The sequence below is a fragment of the Phyllobates terribilis genome, unplaced genomic scaffold, assembly GCF_046119375.1.
Source record: "Phyllobates terribilis strain yellow unplaced genomic scaffold, ASM4611937v1 Scaffold_2__4_contigs__length_985480577, whole genome shotgun sequence".
Classification (NCBI taxonomy): Eukaryota; Metazoa; Chordata; class Amphibia; order Anura; family Dendrobatidae; genus Phyllobates; species Phyllobates terribilis.
The window spans coordinates 933396686-933414683 of record NW_027362762.1 but is presented as its reverse complement, the minus strand read 5'-3'; the positions used below and the strand labels follow the sequence as shown (position 1 = coordinate 933414683).

General features: G+C 41.5%; 2 protein-coding genes across 4 annotated transcripts in view; one reads left to right on the top strand and one right to left on the bottom strand.

Moving 5' to 3' along the window:
• ITSN1 (intersectin 1) overlaps positions 1-15137 on the bottom strand; it is a 107943-nt gene extending 92806 nt beyond the window's left edge. For 2 of the 3 annotated variants that reach the window (XM_073668355.1, XM_073668356.1), the window contains exon 1: positions 14939-15137. The gene's annotated coding sequence lies outside the window, so the exon portion shown is untranslated. The remainder of the gene's footprint in view (positions 1-14938) is intronic. The other variant, XM_073668357.1, reaches the window with a different exon arrangement.
• A 156-nt stretch (positions 15138-15293) lies between these two features.
• Positions 15294-17998, top strand: part of CRYZL1 (crystallin zeta like 1) — a 28297-nt gene continuing 25592 nt past the window's right edge. Inside the window, exon 1 of the mRNA XM_073668363.1 lies at positions 15294-15336. The gene's annotated coding sequence lies outside the window, so the exon portion shown is untranslated. The remainder of the gene's footprint in view (positions 15337-17998) is intronic.

The window sequence follows — 17998 nt, the reverse complement described above, 5'->3', positions numbered from 1 at the left end:
AGAATAGTTCCCAGTGACAGCGAAATCCATTTGCCAGGGCCAAAACATCCAGAGTAAACACAGCTGCCGCCTCTCCCACGGATCAGCACAGAACGCAAGCAAACATCTCACATGTGGGCGTCCATAGAGCGCAGAGGGGGGCAACAAGTCACATTTTGGATATTGAAACACTGCATGGAGGATCAAGCCGCAGGAACGAGAGGAGGATGTTGAAGATTGTTTACAACTAGAGTTCTCTACAAACGCGCTGTCCTTTGTATTGCTACTCAGCTTCATTGAAGTGAATGGTACTGAGCTGCATACAACATGTGGGTAGGGGTGGTGCAGTTTTTGGAAGGAAGCAGCAATGCTTTTCTAATCGTAGACAAACCAATGTATCTTTGCAAACACACAATATGGAGTAGCTCTACATGGCAACTCTCCCCACTCCCCCAATCTGGACAACCCCCAAAAGTCCCACTTAGAGCAGCCTACAATATGTCATTGCAAAAAAATTTAAAAAAAGTGTCATATTTTGTTTACCTGATACCAACCAGGGAAGCCCCTTTAAGGACTGTTCAGTCATAGAGCTCTTTAAGATTGTCTGCATATATGGTGGTGCTGTAGAGAAGCCGAACACTTAGGCCATGTTCACACGCTGCATTTTTTGCTGTGTTTATGCAAATTTTAAGCTGCGTTTATAGTACCAGCAAAGTCTGAGATTTCAGAAATCTTATGCACACACATAGGTTTCTTTTTCCTGACTGATTTGGAAAACTGTTGTGTTTTTTGAAAACTGCAGCCTATCACTTCTTTCAGCAGTTTTTCAGCCATAGAAAGCAATGAGTAAGTGCAAAAACGAAGCAAAATAGGCAGGTATTAAGTTTTGCTGTGTTTTAGTGAAAAAAAGCAAGTACAGCAGTATGTGAAACACATTTATTTTTGAGATTTATAGTTTAAACTATAATGTCTTGGTGTTGATGGCAGTTGAGAATGGCAGTTAGGATAAGTACAGTTTAATTAAATTTGTGTAAAAAGTAAACATTGGCCAACCAAGATGTGAAATTGAACAGGGCCTGTGGCAGGCCTACCAAGTTGTGAAAATGAATAGCACCTGTGGCTGACAAAGGTGTGAAATTGAACAGTGTCCTACAAACTATTCTATTGTCAATGTCATAGGTAAACTATTCCCGACCAATTCACCTCTTGCTTTACATTTGTAATTGTGAATTTTTTTCATGAAATTTTTTTGTTCAGAATAGTGATTATTTTTTCAGACATAAATTTCCACTAAATAATTTGATAAAATTGACCTTTTTCCAAAAATGGTTTTGGTTTCACATAGGTCTTGCATTTGTGATTCTGTGGTGGAAGCAAAGCTGAACTTTGGGATCCTGAAAACTGCAGCAAAACCTGCTTTTTGTAGACAGCTTCTTTCTGCCAACAGAACAGGTTTTGTCCGCATAAAAAAAGCGCAGCAAAAACGCAACGTGTGAACATGGCCTTAGGACTTTTTCACACGCTTAGTTTTTGCCATGATTCCTTTCCAAAGGTAAAAAAGCAGTGAAATCTCACGCACATACTGCTTAATTTTTCCTTGTGAATTTGAACCATCAATGTGTGTTTGTTTTTTTTCAAATCTGCGATGTGTTAATTATTTCAGCTTTTTCACCCATTCAAATGAACTGGAAAATAGGAGTCAGAAATGTGGTTATTTTAGGCAGCATTTTTTCAAAACTAAAAGGATGAGCCCCGAAAGATGGGATGACCCCCTTTAAAGAGAAATCAGACATTTTAGAATTGGACAATGCAGCCTTCCTCACCTTAGAAGATCTCTGGCCACCTTTTTTTGTTAGGAATTGCTTAGCCCTCCAGTGATGAGCTACAATCTTCAGTGGAACCTACTCAGTTTTCCTGCAGCACTCCCACAGGAGAAATGAGACATTACACAATTTCTATTAAAATTAACTGTTCGTGCAGAAATGCATAACATATAAAAAGTGCCTGCACCTCTGTAGTTGTGCCCCCCCAGTGCCACTGTCTAAACATGGCACCTGTTTTTGTAAAGGTGTGAATAATATGTAGTATAAAATCCTTAAAATTGTAGAATACATAAGCTTGAATCACTAACCACAAAGATGACAAGCTCCCCATCATCACACAGGAATGTCTGAACCCCACGTACAGATAACAATGGTCGCCCTCCATCCTCCTGCTGCTTGGCAGCTGCACCCATCGGTAGCACCAGCTGCGAGAAGTAATTCACTCGTAGGATGCGGATTGATCGGAGATAAGACACCACAGATTGATCCTGGAGGGAATCTAACTGGTCCCAACTACTGAATGCCACAAGGGGGACCGGGACGTTTCCTCTCGGATTGTTACTACACCCTGGCGTCCAATACACACACACAGTGCTGCGCCAGGATAAACAGGGCACAGGAACAGAGACTAAAGGAATAAACACCGGCACCTTCAGGAATTTCCAGACAATCCATTCAGGCTTTTTATTACACCTCCTAGTGATCTGATGTCAAAAATCTGCAGAATAACCAGTTTACATAAAATCTACTACTGGTTATGATAAACTGGACATCAAGAGGGGAATTTAGCATTTCCAATATGCAAAATATGGTGCATGCAATTTTTGCGCAATCGTTTTATTTTTTCCACTTTTTTTCGACACTCATTGCAATGTTCAGAAATGGGGGTTATCTCCATCAGGAGTCCTGTGTAGAGCAAGAGAGTAAGTGGGGATCACATTCCTGATTCATTCATCTATGTGAGAGAAGCTATGTGCTTCAGGTTGTGGCTGTATATATATAGGGGGCTTCCAGCAGGATGGGGCTGTATATGGAGGGGGCTGTATATATAGGGAGCTTACAGAAGGATGGGGCTGTATATGGAGGGGGCTTACAGCAGGATGGGGCTGTATATGGAGGGGGCTTACAGCAGGATGGGGCTGTATATGGAGGGGGCTTACAGCAGGATGGGGCTGTATATGGAGGGGGCTTAGCGCAGCAGTACTGTAGGATGTGTGTGTGTAGAGGTGCTGGTGAGTGATGCACTACAGAATTGGGCATCAAGGTGGCTCAGTGGTTAGCACTGCTGCTTTGTAGCATTGGCTTCCTGGGTTCAAATCCCAACAAGAACAACATCTGCAATATTTGCACATATCTGCGTATTTGCTTGGGTTTCCCTCTGGGTTCTCCTTGCACTATCCAAAGACTTATTGATAGGGAATTTAGATTGTGAGATCCATTGGGGTCAGTGATGTTTATGTCTGTAAAGTGCTGCGGAATCTGATAGTGCTATATAATGTAAGCATAATAAATAGAGGGGCTTAGAAGAGCGATGTACCGCAGGATGGAGCGGTATATAGAGGCGGTGAGAAGAGATGTATTGCAGGATGAGAGATTGCTGCATATAGAGGGGCTGGGAAGAGTCATGTACGGATGGGGCTGTATATAGAGTAGCTGAGGTAGGATGAATCTGTATATAAAGGGGCTGAGAAGAGTGATGTATTGCAAGATGTAACTGTATAGAGAGGGGGATGAGTGGAGCAGTACTTCAGGATGGGTCTGCATATAGAGGGGCTGAAAAAAGTGATGTACTGCAGGATGAGTCCGTATATACAGAGGATGAAAGGGGCAACGTACCGCCAAGATGGGTCTTACTTTCAAAAGATGGATAAAAGTGGCAGACAACCAAGCAGTGGAGATAATGACTATGTTGCGACCGCCATCTGAAGCAGTTACAGATGCTCAATGTGCAGAGGTAAGGAGAAGGCAATGATACAGAGGAGAAGTTCTGGTGGAGGGGAAGGCGAATGGGAAATGTAGAGTGTGAAGCAATGCTCATTACCAGAATGTAAACTAACAAAAAGGTGAGAGGTGCATGTATCTGCAGAGAAACTATCAAAGCTAAACTGCTTACGGATATTAAAAGGAAATATGGAAGTTTTTAGATTTTTGCTTGGGTCTCAGAAACCCCTTTAAGATAGGTGTATATAATAAGGGGCTTAATAAATTCCCGCATGTTTTGTAGATCAGCTATCAGCAGTTTCATCTTACGAGTAGCTGAAATTAAACTGCATTAGCCAATCTTGATGGATGTCTCAGCACTAAGTGTGAGCAGAGCCTGACTCATCCGAGAGGCCTCCAGATAAAGCGCAGCTTTCCCCCTTCATTGTGCAGAAGTCAGCGCAGTAAGGAGGCCACCGCCGAATGTGCCAACCCCTGCATTACTCAGTGTTTTCAGTGGTAATGAGAGTTATGCAAGAAGAAGCTCATTCACAGGAAAAAGGACAGACATTTCCAGAAGAGCACATTCAGCAATTCTGAGGGGTGAGAGCGGCCGTCTCCACGGCCCGGAGGGAACGCCAGCAGCAAAACTGAACCTACCATACAGTCCAAAAAGGATTTTATTATGTACAAGTCACTTAGTGTCAGCATTTTACATACTTGTCTCTACGCATGGATGAAATGTCATCTCCTATAAAGAAAAAAAAAATCTGATGTGTGAACAGACCCCAAAATCATATTAAAGGGAGATTTACATCCCATGGTCCCGGTCCCAATAATGCTGGAAGTTCACAGCTCCGTACACCGTGTAGTGGCAGTTATCAGGTACTGCAGCCTAGCTCCTATTGAAGTGAATGTGACCTGAGCTGCAGCATCAGGGAACGGCCACTGCATGATGCACTTGTATATGTGCAGATTTAATACTAAGCAACCCCTTCCTCACACCTATTGTGGATGATAGGTGTGAGTGTTGTTCATCAGTATTTTGCACACCTTTTATCATGCAGTCTGCTGCCCCCTGCAGGTATTGGTAAGCATGGCTGCTTTATTCTGTCAAGTTTTTCGGACTTTAGTTATATGAAAAAGTTTGGGCACCCCTATTAATCTTAAGCTTAATGTTTTATAAAAATTGGTGTTTTTGCAACAGCTGTTTCAGTTTGATATATGTAATAACTGTTGGACACAGTAATGTTTCTGCCTTGAAATGAGGTTTATTGTACTAACAGAAAATGTGCAATCTGCATTCAAACAAAATTTGACAGGTGCATAAGTATGGGCACCCTTATCATTTTCTTGTTTTAAATACTCCTACCTACTTTTTACTGACTTACTAAAGCACTTTTTTGGGTTTTGTAACCTCATTGAGCTTTGAACTTCATAGCCAGGTGTATGCAATCATGAGAAAAGCTACTTAAAGTGGCCACTTGCAAGTTGTTCTCCTGTTTGAATCTCCTCTGAAGAGTGGCATCATGGGCTCCTCAAAACAACTGTCAAATGATCTGAAAACAAAGATTATTCAACATAGTTGTTCAGGGGAAGGATACAAAAAGCTGTCTCAGAGATTTAACCTGTCAGTTTCCACTGTGAGGAACATAGTAAGGAAATGGAAGAACACAGGGACAGTTCTTGTTAAGGCCAGAAGTGGCAGGCCAAGAAAAACATCAGAAAGGCAGAGAAGAAGAATGGTGATATCAGTCAAGGACAATCCTCAGACCACCTCCAGAGAGCTGCAGCATCAACTTGATGCAGATGGTGTCACTGTGCATCGGTCAACTATACAACGCACTTTGCACAAGGAGAAGCTGTATGGGAGAGTGATGCGAAAGAAGCCGTTTCTGCAAGCACGCCACAAACAGAGTCGGCTGAGGTATGCAAAAGCACATTTGGAGAAGCCAATTTCTTTTTGGAAGAAGGTCAAGTGGACTGATGAAACCAAGATTGAGTTGTTTGGTCATACAAAAAGGCGTTATGCATGGCGGCAAAAAAACACAGCATTCCAAGAAAAACACTTGCTACCCACAGTAAAATTTGGTGGAGGTTCCATCATGCTTTGGGGCTGTGTGGTCAATGCCGGCACCGGGAATCTTGTTAAAGTTGAGGGACGCATGGATTTCACTCAGTATCAGCAGATTCTTGACAATAATGTTCAAGAATCAGTGATAAAGTTGAAGTTACGCAGGGGATGGATCTTTCAGCAAGACAATGATCCAAAACACCGCTCCAAATCTACTCAGGCATTCATGCAGAGGAACAATTACAATGTTCTGGAATGGCCATCCCAGTCCCCAGACCTGAATATCATTGAACATCTGTGGGATCATTTGAAGAGGGCTGTCCATGCTCGGCGACCATCAAACTTAATTGAACTGGAATTGTTTTGTAAAGAGGAATGGTCAAAAATACCTTCATCCAGGATCCAGGAACTCATTAAAAGCTACAGGAAGCGACTAGAGGCTGTTATTTTTGCAAAAGGAGGATCTACTAAATATTAATGTCACTTTTCTGGTGAGGTGCCCATACTTATGCACCTGTCAAATTTTGTTTGAATGCAGACTGCACATTTTCTGTTAGTACAATAAACCTCATTTCAAGGCAGAAACATTACTGTGTCCAACAGTTATTGCATATATCAAACTGAAATAGCTGTTGCAAAAACACCAATTTTTATAAAACATTAAGCTTAAGATTAATAGGGGTGCCCAAACTTTTTCATATAACTGTATGTCCTTTTTAGTGAAATACAGAGGTGTGGCGTCGTAGCTTTATACATGGTTTATTCCTGGCCGCAGCTACACACCTACACACCCGGAACCTCCACCTATCTGATGAGGATCTTTATGTCGACAGAAAAATGAGCTTGTTAATGTAATACGGGTTGGAGTACTGAAAAATAGAAAAAATACCCATGGTTAACAAGAAAAAAAAAATATTGTGTCGATAACTTAAATTGTGTCAATGGAGCAGTGAGACACCTTGTTATTTACGGGTCGAGCTGCAGTTTGATAGTAAATGACAAATTTTGATAAAAAAAATAAAAATAAAAACATTTTAATTTTAAGTAGTTTTAGGTATGTAACACAGTGAGATGGAAGTCGTATTTAAAAACTGACAAAAGGGAATCCGTGCCGAAAATCACTGACATGTCACCAGCAATGCATGTGAATATAAACCCCATCCAGATTCACAGGAGATAGGAATGCCGGGCAGCAACCTCAAATCAGGGGTATCCACAATTGTCAGGTTTAGTCTAATTCAGAAAGAAGCTTATGTGAACTGCAGTTAAAGAATAAAGACCGAGCTGCAGCGCTCGGCAGAGACCACTACACATGGTACGGAGCAGAGCTGCAGCGCTCGGCAGCGACCACTAGACAAGGTACGGAGCAGAGCTGCAGCGCTCGGCAGCGACCACTAGACATGTTACGGAGCTGTTCTGCTCTGTTATTTACATCCGGCCACCGCTGGATGTTGGATCCTCACCAATTTGATATTAATAGACCATCATTAGCACAGACAACCCCTTTAAGAGGCCTTATTTTAAAGTAATTCTCCACTTTGGCTACAAAAGCTCAGAAAAAGCTTTTAAGACCCTTCCTAGTCACTACACAAATATATGGCGCTCGGCCTCGACCTCTTCAAATCAATTGAACGTTAGCCAGACCCATGCCTTACACGTCATAACTATGACCTATCCCAAGGTCATCAATATTTTAAAATTACACAGTCCTGAAAACCCCCCTTTAAATGTACGTTAACTGGAGGTCGGTTTTTTTTGGTTTTTTTTTTTACACACGCAACGTATCAGAAGGAGAAAATATGTAGCATTTTACAGTAGCAGCATAATCAATGAGATTTATGAAATTTCATGTACACACTGGGGCTGTTTTTTTTCTGAGCCGTGCTTTGTTTTTACTAAGACGTGACGCGTATCCATTCATATGAATTGGCGAAAAAGCTGCAAAAATGAGCGCATTGTGGGTCAATTATTTTTTTTTTAATCTTTTTGCATGAAAAAAAAAAAAATCAAACATGTTAACACACCGTAACTATCCAGAATAGCCTTTCTGGAGTCTGGCAAAGCTGGATCCAGCCAATTGACTGTTACTCCGCTTTCCCCAATAAGAAATCAGGCAAACACAGTAAACAGGAAATGTGGTCAGTATTATATATGGACAGAACAGCTTATCTATATCCTTCACTTCCTAATAAGATATTCCACACTGTTCAGAAAATAAACCGTTAAGTCTCACATCATGGCGGTGATTGCAGTTATTTCTCCCAGTAATGCACGGATAAAAAATGAAAAAAGTGGACAAAGTCAAGAGCCAACCAGTATACAGAATAATGGGCCCCACATAGGGGTGGTAGTTCTGGTGTCGCGGGCCAAATAGAACCACCCAGATTTGACCCACGGGCCAGAGTTTGACATGTATGCAGTAATGGGAGTATCAGTATATTAATAGCGAGATGGGCCTGACTCAAAATCCATCATTGCTCCATCCTGGTACCATTAAGAAACTTTTTAAATGTCATGGGCGATCCTTTTAAATGAAGTTGTAAGATTGAATCCAGGGACCGACACGGTAATCAGCCAAGTGGCTGCCGCTTCAAATCGGAGGGAAAAAAAAAAAAAAAAAAGCAGCAATCAGACTTGGGGGCCGACTGTAAAGCGATCAGTTCAGCACCATTGTTATTCCATGCACAAAGCACCACGGGGACTCATCATGGAGAAATTGGTCTTTATGTAGGTTTTGGCCCCTGAAAATATTTTTTTGGGGGTTAACCACTGACATTGTCTAGACGGGCAACCTGCTCTGTGATGTGGGTGACGGGTTACAACAGCAGTGGGGAATAGCAATTACCATACATATGACATTCCCAACTCCCAGAGCTCACGTCTAACCCCGCTGGTGCGTTTCGTCACCCCCTGGATCTTGGCTCTCTCTTCTGCCCGCTTATCATTATTATTCTCTCCCTAGCGCCTACCATGGTACCCCCTCTGCATTCACTCCTTGCCAACTTCCCGCTGCCCCCTATTTAAACATCAATGGAGGGACCTTTCTTCCAGGCAGCATTAACTAATGATTACACAACACAACACATAGTGATACATACACACAAGTATGGGGAACACCTCCACCAGCTTTCCTGACCTCCCATCGTCCATCCATATGCATTAATATGACAAGCTCGTCAACCTCATATTGATACGAGAAGCTCCCCCTCTTCTCGGAGGGATTTCTACAACATTTTGGAGGAGTCTGTGGGAATTTTTGCCCCATAATCCAGAAGAGCAGTTTTGAGGTCAGACCCCAACGTTGGGGAGAGGCTGGGCTCAATCTCCATTCTAGTTGTTAGATGGGGCTGAGGTCCGGGCTCTGTCATGTTCTTATACACCAAACCCCCCGAAACCATGTCAATATGGAGCTTGTACACTGGGCTCAGTCATGGGGAGCAGAAAAGGGTCTTCCCCAAACTGTTCCCACAAAGCTGAAGCTACAAGGTCTTGTGCTGAAGCATTAAGATTTCCCTTCACTGGAACTAAGGGGCCGAAGCCACCCCATGATAACAGCCCGTAGCATTATCCTCCTCCATCATCTGTACAGCGGCACAATGCAGTCAGGGGGTAACGTCCTCCTAGAATCACCAAACCCAGACTCCTCCATCAGATGCAGATAGAGAAGTGTGCTCCGCTAAAAAACAAAAAACCTGACCAGCACCTCCATACAGTGTGAATAGGTGTACACTGCAATGACTGCATAACATACAAAAAGAAAGCACAGCAGCACTCTGTAAGGGCCAAGATATATGCAAACACTGAGAACATAAGATCTAAACTGCATTATTGCTAAATAAAATGTAGTTATAAAAAAAATGAAGGTTCTTAGCGCATAAATTGGCCAATTCATGCATGCCCATCAACCACGGCAAGGTGGCCTCCCACTGATGGGTAAATATCCTCCTAAACATGCCTCTCTTGGGCTATACGTCTACAATTTTAAGTGGGCAGGTAGAAACCAACAATAATTAAAAGCACCCTTGGGCTGATGGGTGGAGTGCAGAGTCAGGAAAGGAGGCAGTCACAACCTCCATGGTACACTGCAAGAAAACAAAACCTGACCAGCACCTCCATACAGGTGACCTCCGTATGATGGGTAACTGTCCTCCTAAACATGCCCTCTCTTGGGCTATGCACCTACAGTTTAAATGGGCAAACATGCCTCTCCACCCATCAGCCCAAGGGTGCTTTTAATTAATTAGTGTTGATTTCTATGTTTAGGGGGATAGTTACCCATCATGCGGAGGTCACCTTGCCGGGGTTCAAGGACATACATGAATTGGCCAATTTATGCGCTAAGAACCTTCGTTTTTTGTAAGTACATTATATTTAGCAATAACGCAGTTTAGATCTTGTGTTCTAGGTGTTTACATATATCTTAGCCCTTAATGAGTGCTGCTGTGCTTTCTTTTTGTAGAGAAGTGTGATCCGTCACTGCACAGAACACGTCTCCTCTAGAGTCCAGTGGTGGCGGCTTTACGCCACTCCATCCGACGCTCGGCATTGTGCTTGGTGATGCAAGGCTGCAAGCAGCTGCTCAGCCATGTCTGAGTTGCAGCAGTTCCTTCCACTACTTAATAATATCACTCACAGGTAATGGGAGAAGATTCAGGAGGAAGAAATATCATGAATGGACTTGTTACAGGACCGCGCTGGTATCAGTGAGCTCTGCACCACCAGTCCTGTCCGTGACAATACTCAAGTCTTCTGTACTAGTAATCTAGGGAGGTGGGGAGAAACAGAGCTGGACCCTGTCACTAGAACCAAATACATATTAAATATATGTTCAATCATGGAGAGAGAAGTCGGGGGTGTGATCACTTCTGCTCCCTCCACTTTAGATTAGCACTTCTTCAGGAGCTGAGGTTCAGCCCCTCCCACTGAGCACACTAAGCCACGCCTCTCAACTATTGCTTCATACGCTCTAACACTGGATGCGGGGTAAAGATAGGCTATAGTGTGCAGACTTAAAGGAGTATTCAAAACTAACACCTAGATAAGATACTGTAACAATCTGACACCTGGGATCCTCAAAATTCAGGAGACCATTCACTGGTTTAAAAAGTGTCCAAACCAAGAGAAATTGGTTCCCACAACTCCACTGACAAAAGACATGAGACCACCTCTCCACTGATTTTATAGTAAAAGGGCCAGATAAGTGGTGCTGTGAATGGGCCAACAGGGGTCACGGGACGCCAATTCTTCTGTAGCCATCCCAGACAAACCCTTAAAAAGTTGCTATATAAAACTTTTTTCTCTACAACAACTGTTAAGAGGAGACTTTGTGCAGCAGGCCTTCATGATAAAATAGCGGCTAGGAAACCACTGCTAAGGACAGGCAACAAGCAGAAGAGACTTGTTTGGGCTAAAGAACACAAGGAATGGACATTAGACCAGTGGAAATCTGTGCTTTGGTCTGATGAGTCCAAATTTGAGATCTTTGGTTCCAACCACCGTGTCTTTGTGCGACGCAGAAAAGGTGAACGGATGGACTCTACATGCCTGGTTCCCACCGTGAAGCATGGAGGAGGAGGTGTGATGGTGTGGGGGTGCTTTGCTGGTGACACTGATGGGGATTTATTCATAATTGAAGGCATACTGAACCAGCATGGCTGCCACAGCATCTTGCAGTGGCATGCTATTCCATCCGGTTTGCGTTTAGTTGGACCATCATTTATTTTTCAACAGGACAATGACCCCAAACACACCTCCAGGCTGTGTAAGGGCTATTTGACCAAGAAGGAGAGTGATGGGGTGCTACGCCAGATGACCTGGCCTCCACAGTCACCAGACCTGAACCCAATCGAGATGGTTTGGGGTGAGCTGGACCGCAGAATGAAGGCAAAAGGGCCAACAAGTGCTAAGCATCTCTGGGAACTCCTTCAAGATTGTTGGAAGACCATTTCCGGTGACTACCTCTTGAAGCTCATCAAGAGAATGCCAAGAGTGTGCAAAGCAGTCATCAAAGCAAAAGGTGGCTACTTTGAAGAACCTAGAATATAAGACATATTTTCAGTTGTTTCACACTTTTTTGTTAAGTATATAATTCCACATGTGATAATTCATAGTTTTGATGCCTTCAGTGTGAATGTATAATTTTCATAGTCATGAAAATACAGAAAAATCTTTAAATGAGAAGGTGTGTCCAAACTTTTGGTCTGTACTGTACACACACATATACATACATATTCGCTAATGTGGGCAAACTTTTGTAGTTTCCAGACATTTTAGTAGAAACATTTTTGAACAAAATATACTTCTGGGATGAGTTTTTGTGAGTCTGAATTCCCCCCTCACCCCCCTACAAAATGTTAAATTTTAAGTGAAAGAAGACCAAAATAAAGAGCCAATTTTTTTTTGTTTATTTTTTTTGTAAAATTTATGAACTACAGGAGTCAATGTGTAATTTGGCACAACAAAAAAAAAATTAAGGAAGTTTAAGAAAATGCAAAATGATGAATTGGGCCCAAAGTAGTTGCAGAATCCAATGTAAGACAAGTTCTGTCTAAATGTAGGAAACCCCTGAGGTCCCTCAGTTGTCCTCTTCCATCAAGCACTTCCAAAACTTATTCTCTTGTTTCCTAGTTTGATCAGTTGACCTGGGAAAGATGGGGTATAAAAATAAAAAAGTACAAAAAGCAACAGTTTATCAGACCCCAGAACGAGGGAGCAGGGAGAGACTGGGTCTGTCAGGACCCCGAGAAAGCTGGCGGACTATCATCCTTCATGTTTAAGGGGCATATCCCTAATCAATCAGCTCTGACAGGACAGAGCTTTTCTGTGCTGGAACATCCCCCACCCCAACAGTTTACGCCCATTTGGCAATTTATTCATAAACTTCCAGGAGGAACAACAGAGAAACATCCAGTGCAGAATTAAAAAAATAAAAAAAGCTCCAGAATTCTTATTTCACGTGGAAAAAAAAAATATTTATTATAACAGACATTATCAGGACGGGTGATGATCGGACCTCCACAGGTAATAAAATCAAGATATTTAAAAGCTATAATACAGTATCAAACACTAGTATAATAAAAATATCAGTTGTTATCTCCAACTTCCAAAGGAAAAAAAAAAAAAAAGTTTTAATTTATTAAAAAGACAAAAAAAAAAAAAGACAGAACCCGAGAAAATAAACCTACGTGTTTTGATCTTAGAAATATGTATGGTTTGAAACGCGTAGAATGGTCCTGTTTTTAAACTTGTGTGTTTTTTGTATCTTTTAATGGATCAATAAAACTTTTTTTTTTTTTTTTATTTGGAAATTGAGTGCTGGACAAGATTGCAGCTTTTTTTTTCATGTTCTCTATTAGCCTTTCAATTGGGGACTCCGCATCCCTGCACATCTTAAGAGTTCAAAGCTTCCCCACAATCAGGTGAGCTGAACATTTATTTTTTTGTGTATAATAAAACACACAACAGGAATACCGTGTACACAAAAAGATATGAAACACTGTAATATGGAAAATAACAACATTAAACACCAAAATACAAATATATTGTACGGCAAATACAATAACAGGAAAATCTATTAACATACAACCCTATAACACCATATAATGGCACAGTGGTACATATACCATATCAGACACGGCAACAGTCGATACAACAATACACTATTATATACATTTATATAACAAATATATAATAAAACATGCCATGACACTAATAACAGCAATATAATACAATACAACAAAGACATAACACAAATAATATCTAATATCACTAACACTATAATATATCACTAATATAATATCACTATATCACTAATATAATACGGCTAGAATGTAACACTATAATATAATATGGCTAGAATGTAACACTATAATATAATATGGCTAGAATGTAACACTATAATATAATATGGCTAGAATGTAACACTATAATATGGCTATAATCTAACGCTATAATATGGCTATAATGTAACGCTATAATATGGCTATAATGTAACGCTATAATATAATATGGCTATAATGTAACGCTATAATATAACGCTATGATATGGCTATAATGTAACGCTATAATATAATATGGCTATAATGTAACGCTATAATATAATATGGCTAGAATGTAACGCTATAATATAATATGGCCATAATGTAACACTATAATATAATATAATATGGCCATAATGTAACGCTATAATATAATATGGCCATAATGTAACACTATAATGTAATATAATATGGCTAGAATGTAACGCTATAATATAATATGGCTAGAATGTAACGCTATAATATAATATGGCCAGAATGTAACGCTATAATATAATATGGCTAGAATGTAACGCTATAATATAATATGGCTAGAATGTAACGCTATAATATGGCTAGAATGTAACGCTATAATATAAAATGGCTAGAATGTAACGCTATAATATGGCTAGAATGTAACGCTATAATATGAAATGGCTAGAATGTAACGCTATAATATAATATAATATGGCTAGAATGTAACGCTATAATATGGCTAGAATGTAACGCTATAATATGGCTAGAATGTAACGCTATAATATGGCTAGAATGTAACGCTATAATATGGCTAGAATGTAACGCTATAATATGGCTAGAATGTAACGCTATAATATAATATGGCTAGAATGTAACGCTATAATATAATATGGCCATAATGTAACACTATAATATAATATAATATGGCTAGAATGTAACGCTATAATATAATATGGCCATAATGTAACACTATAATATGGCTAGAATGTAACGCTATAATATAATATGGCTAGAATGTGACGCTATAATATAATATGGCTAGAATGTAACGCTATAATATAATATGGCTATAATGTAACGCTATAATATGGCTAGAATGTAACGCTATAATATAATATGGCCATAATGTAACGCTATAATATCGCTAGAATGTTATGCTATGCTGTAATAACATGAGCTCACATCTCCGGCACCGCTCACCCTGTAGACCCCTATGTGCCCCTTTTCGGGTGTCAATGTTATTTTGGCTGTTAACCCTTTCCTCACCCCTACACATAATCTAAACCAGGCAGCGGTCACCTCCTCCTCCCCCCATCCACGTTTGATGAATGAGTGCACACCTGTTTGGGGTCACCCTGCAGGCCTCTCACCTCATAGCGCTCTGTGCACTAGGCGTTGGACCCGGCCCGGGGTCATTCAGGCAGCGCAGTGGCGGCTCCGGTGAGACATGAGCTCAGCTGTCGGTCCCTCACCCGCAGCACCTCCCAGCTCCTACCTACTACGACGACGGCACACCATAACCCGCTCGCTCTGACGCCCTAACGTCAAGCAACCAATCAGCTTCAGTCTCAGCCGCGCCCACTTCCTGCTTGCGCCTATCAGAAACTTTGTTCTTCTCCGCGCGTCGTTGCGGCAAGCTTCTGACGTCATCAGCAGGGAGCCCGGAGCACGTGATTGCGACAGCTGCTCTACAGCGGCCATTTCTTATCCGGGCATAAAATCTTTCTTCCAGTGCTGACCCTTCACATTATATAGAGGAAGGCGGGAGGTGGGCTCCGGAGTGATTTATTACAAGACGTGACAGACATTACCGCTTTTGTTGTTTTATATCAGTGTCGGGGTACGGACTGTGACTTTTTACCTGAGAGTTAAAAATACATTTTTACCTGATAGTGCAGAAAGCGACGTAAATCATATCGCGATTGGAATATTTTTACGACGCGAACGGACTGGTAGAGCAGACGTAAGGTATTTGACCCTTGCCAGAATGTAAAATGGCCGCTGGAGGGGCGGTGCGTGTGCGATCACGTGATGTGTGACACAGCAGCTAAGGCTGCTGTTTGTGCAGATGTTGCCCCGCCCTCTCTAGTCCCGTTATCCCTGAATACCCCTCTTTATCCACTCCCAGGCTGAAAAATAAATGGTTGCTATGGTAATAAATGGTTGCTATGGGTAATAAATGGTTGCTATAGGTGACGAAACCAAAAAACTCTTTCTGACATAAATTTTTTCCTCCCTTTTTGGTATTCATTGTGCGGCATAAATATTTTTTTATATTTTATTAGTTCGGACAATTATGTTCCAGGTGATATGTTAATTTTTTAGACTCCCATATTTGTATTCTCACGTTTGGAAGTTATCGCACTTTCCATAGGGGATAACGACCCAATATCTGGGGGTCTGACCATTGTTACCCCCAGCGATCCCAACATCTGAAGATCCCCATGTGAATGTAGCAGTGTGGGACCGCCGGACATAGTACAGAGGTGGTGGGGGTCCCAGGGCTCGGACGTGAACATATAATTGCTTGATTGCCTACAGAATACGCTGCGATACTGTAATATCGCAGTCTAATGTATAATTAAAGGGGTTGTCCAGGCTTCGGGGGCTCAATTCTGCAGTCACATAGATTGTTAATCCTCACCGTGCACGCTGTAAGGATTCTCCAGGGCAATTTGTACACATGCAGTCACATGCCGACTAGTCGTGCGAGGCCAGACACGTCTAGTCAGAATGTGGCCAAAAGCATGCAAATCTCATACTTGCAGTCACATGACCTCTCGCTCCCAGAGAATCCTGACAGTGCGCACACTGTGAGGATTCACAAGTCTGCAGTCACATAGAGTGAAGAAGAAGCCCACAAGTAGGACTCCATTGGAGTAGTAACATGGCAGACAGAGAGACTCCCATAACAACCTATCTTCACCCTGCAACTGCAGCGGAGGGGAGCAATGGGAGTCGAAAGTGCCATACCCATACTTTTCTAAACCCCCTAGATGTTGCTTTCACGCTTGACAGTGGCATCTAAATGGTTAAGCTATTGTGATCAGAGCCAGTTCCAATCACAGCAGTTACTCTCCTATGTCGGCTGTACAACACAGCCGACACCTGCGCTCTATGGATTGAGACCACACTATATAGTGGTGGCATGCTTCATGTCGTCCAGGGGTTAAAAGGGGTGAAAATCCACAGAAATCCACACACTGCAGATTTTATGTGAATGAGATGCGTCCAAACAACATGGACACGTCTGATACTGTAATCCACATCGGATTTTACTTTCGCAATTCCAGACGGACTGAACGTAAGTTCATGTATCACAGCGTACGGCGGCATTCACACTCCACGTAGAAGGACTTTGAATACTCTTGCTATTAATATCAATAGAAAATCTACTTTGTGACCAGTTTTTTTGAGCTTTCTTTTCCAATCAGGTTTTGAAAAACGTCCCTCGGGAAAAAGTGACGCGTTACTTCTTAGAATTGGATTCCTCTTGGAGTTCTCTCCATTTTTGACATTGGTAAATAAAAAGGCTGCAAAAAAAAAGCTTCCAAAATCTCTTCAAAACCCCCCAATTCAAGAGCTAAAAAAAAGCCTAAAAAACTCAAAGAAAAAAAAGCAGCTTTCCCTGAAGCAGATTATGCTGGAAATACTCATCAGAATTTTTTGCCTTCAAAAAAAGAAGTTTCTTATAGAAAATAGAAATGACGTGTGTGAATATGTGCTGACGCAGCCTTAGGGCTTGTTCAGGCAAGCATATTTCAGTGCAATGTGTTGTCCGTGTGTGATGGAGCTTGGAATTTTCCTTACATTTTGTATCAAAGTTACAGGAAATGGCAATTAACAAAAATGCTTTGAAAGGGGCACGTGTGAATATGACGGATGGACACGTGTGAATATGATGGATGAACACGCGTGAATATGACGGATGGACCCCTGTGAATATGGAGGGTCGACTTCTACACTCATGAATATTTGGCTAGTTCTATGGGGGCAGCAACCATTGCAGAAGGGGCATCTAGAGGAAACTGGAGCAGAAGCAGTAAAAGACGTCTTTTGTTTTTATATTGTACCTGAAAAAAAACTAGATCGATTTCCATCAGATTTTCATCGGTATTTTGTTTGGTCAGTTTGTCCATTTTTAGGCCGGCTGCAGATGAGCGTATGAAAAACTGTCCGAACTTTATCCAGAAAACTCAGACGATTTTCTGCTAATTTTTGCAGCATGCACTACTTTTCTGTGTATATCTGAATTTTTATTTTTTTATTTTTTAACTATTTTTGACACTTGATAAAATTGATGCAATTGTGTGAACAATGTTCCATCACACAGATGAAAAAAGGTGCATATATGTCCCTTGCGTCCGTAAAACAAACACATGGACCTACAACACTGTAGCAACAATTTTGTCATATTCTGCATTCTGTGC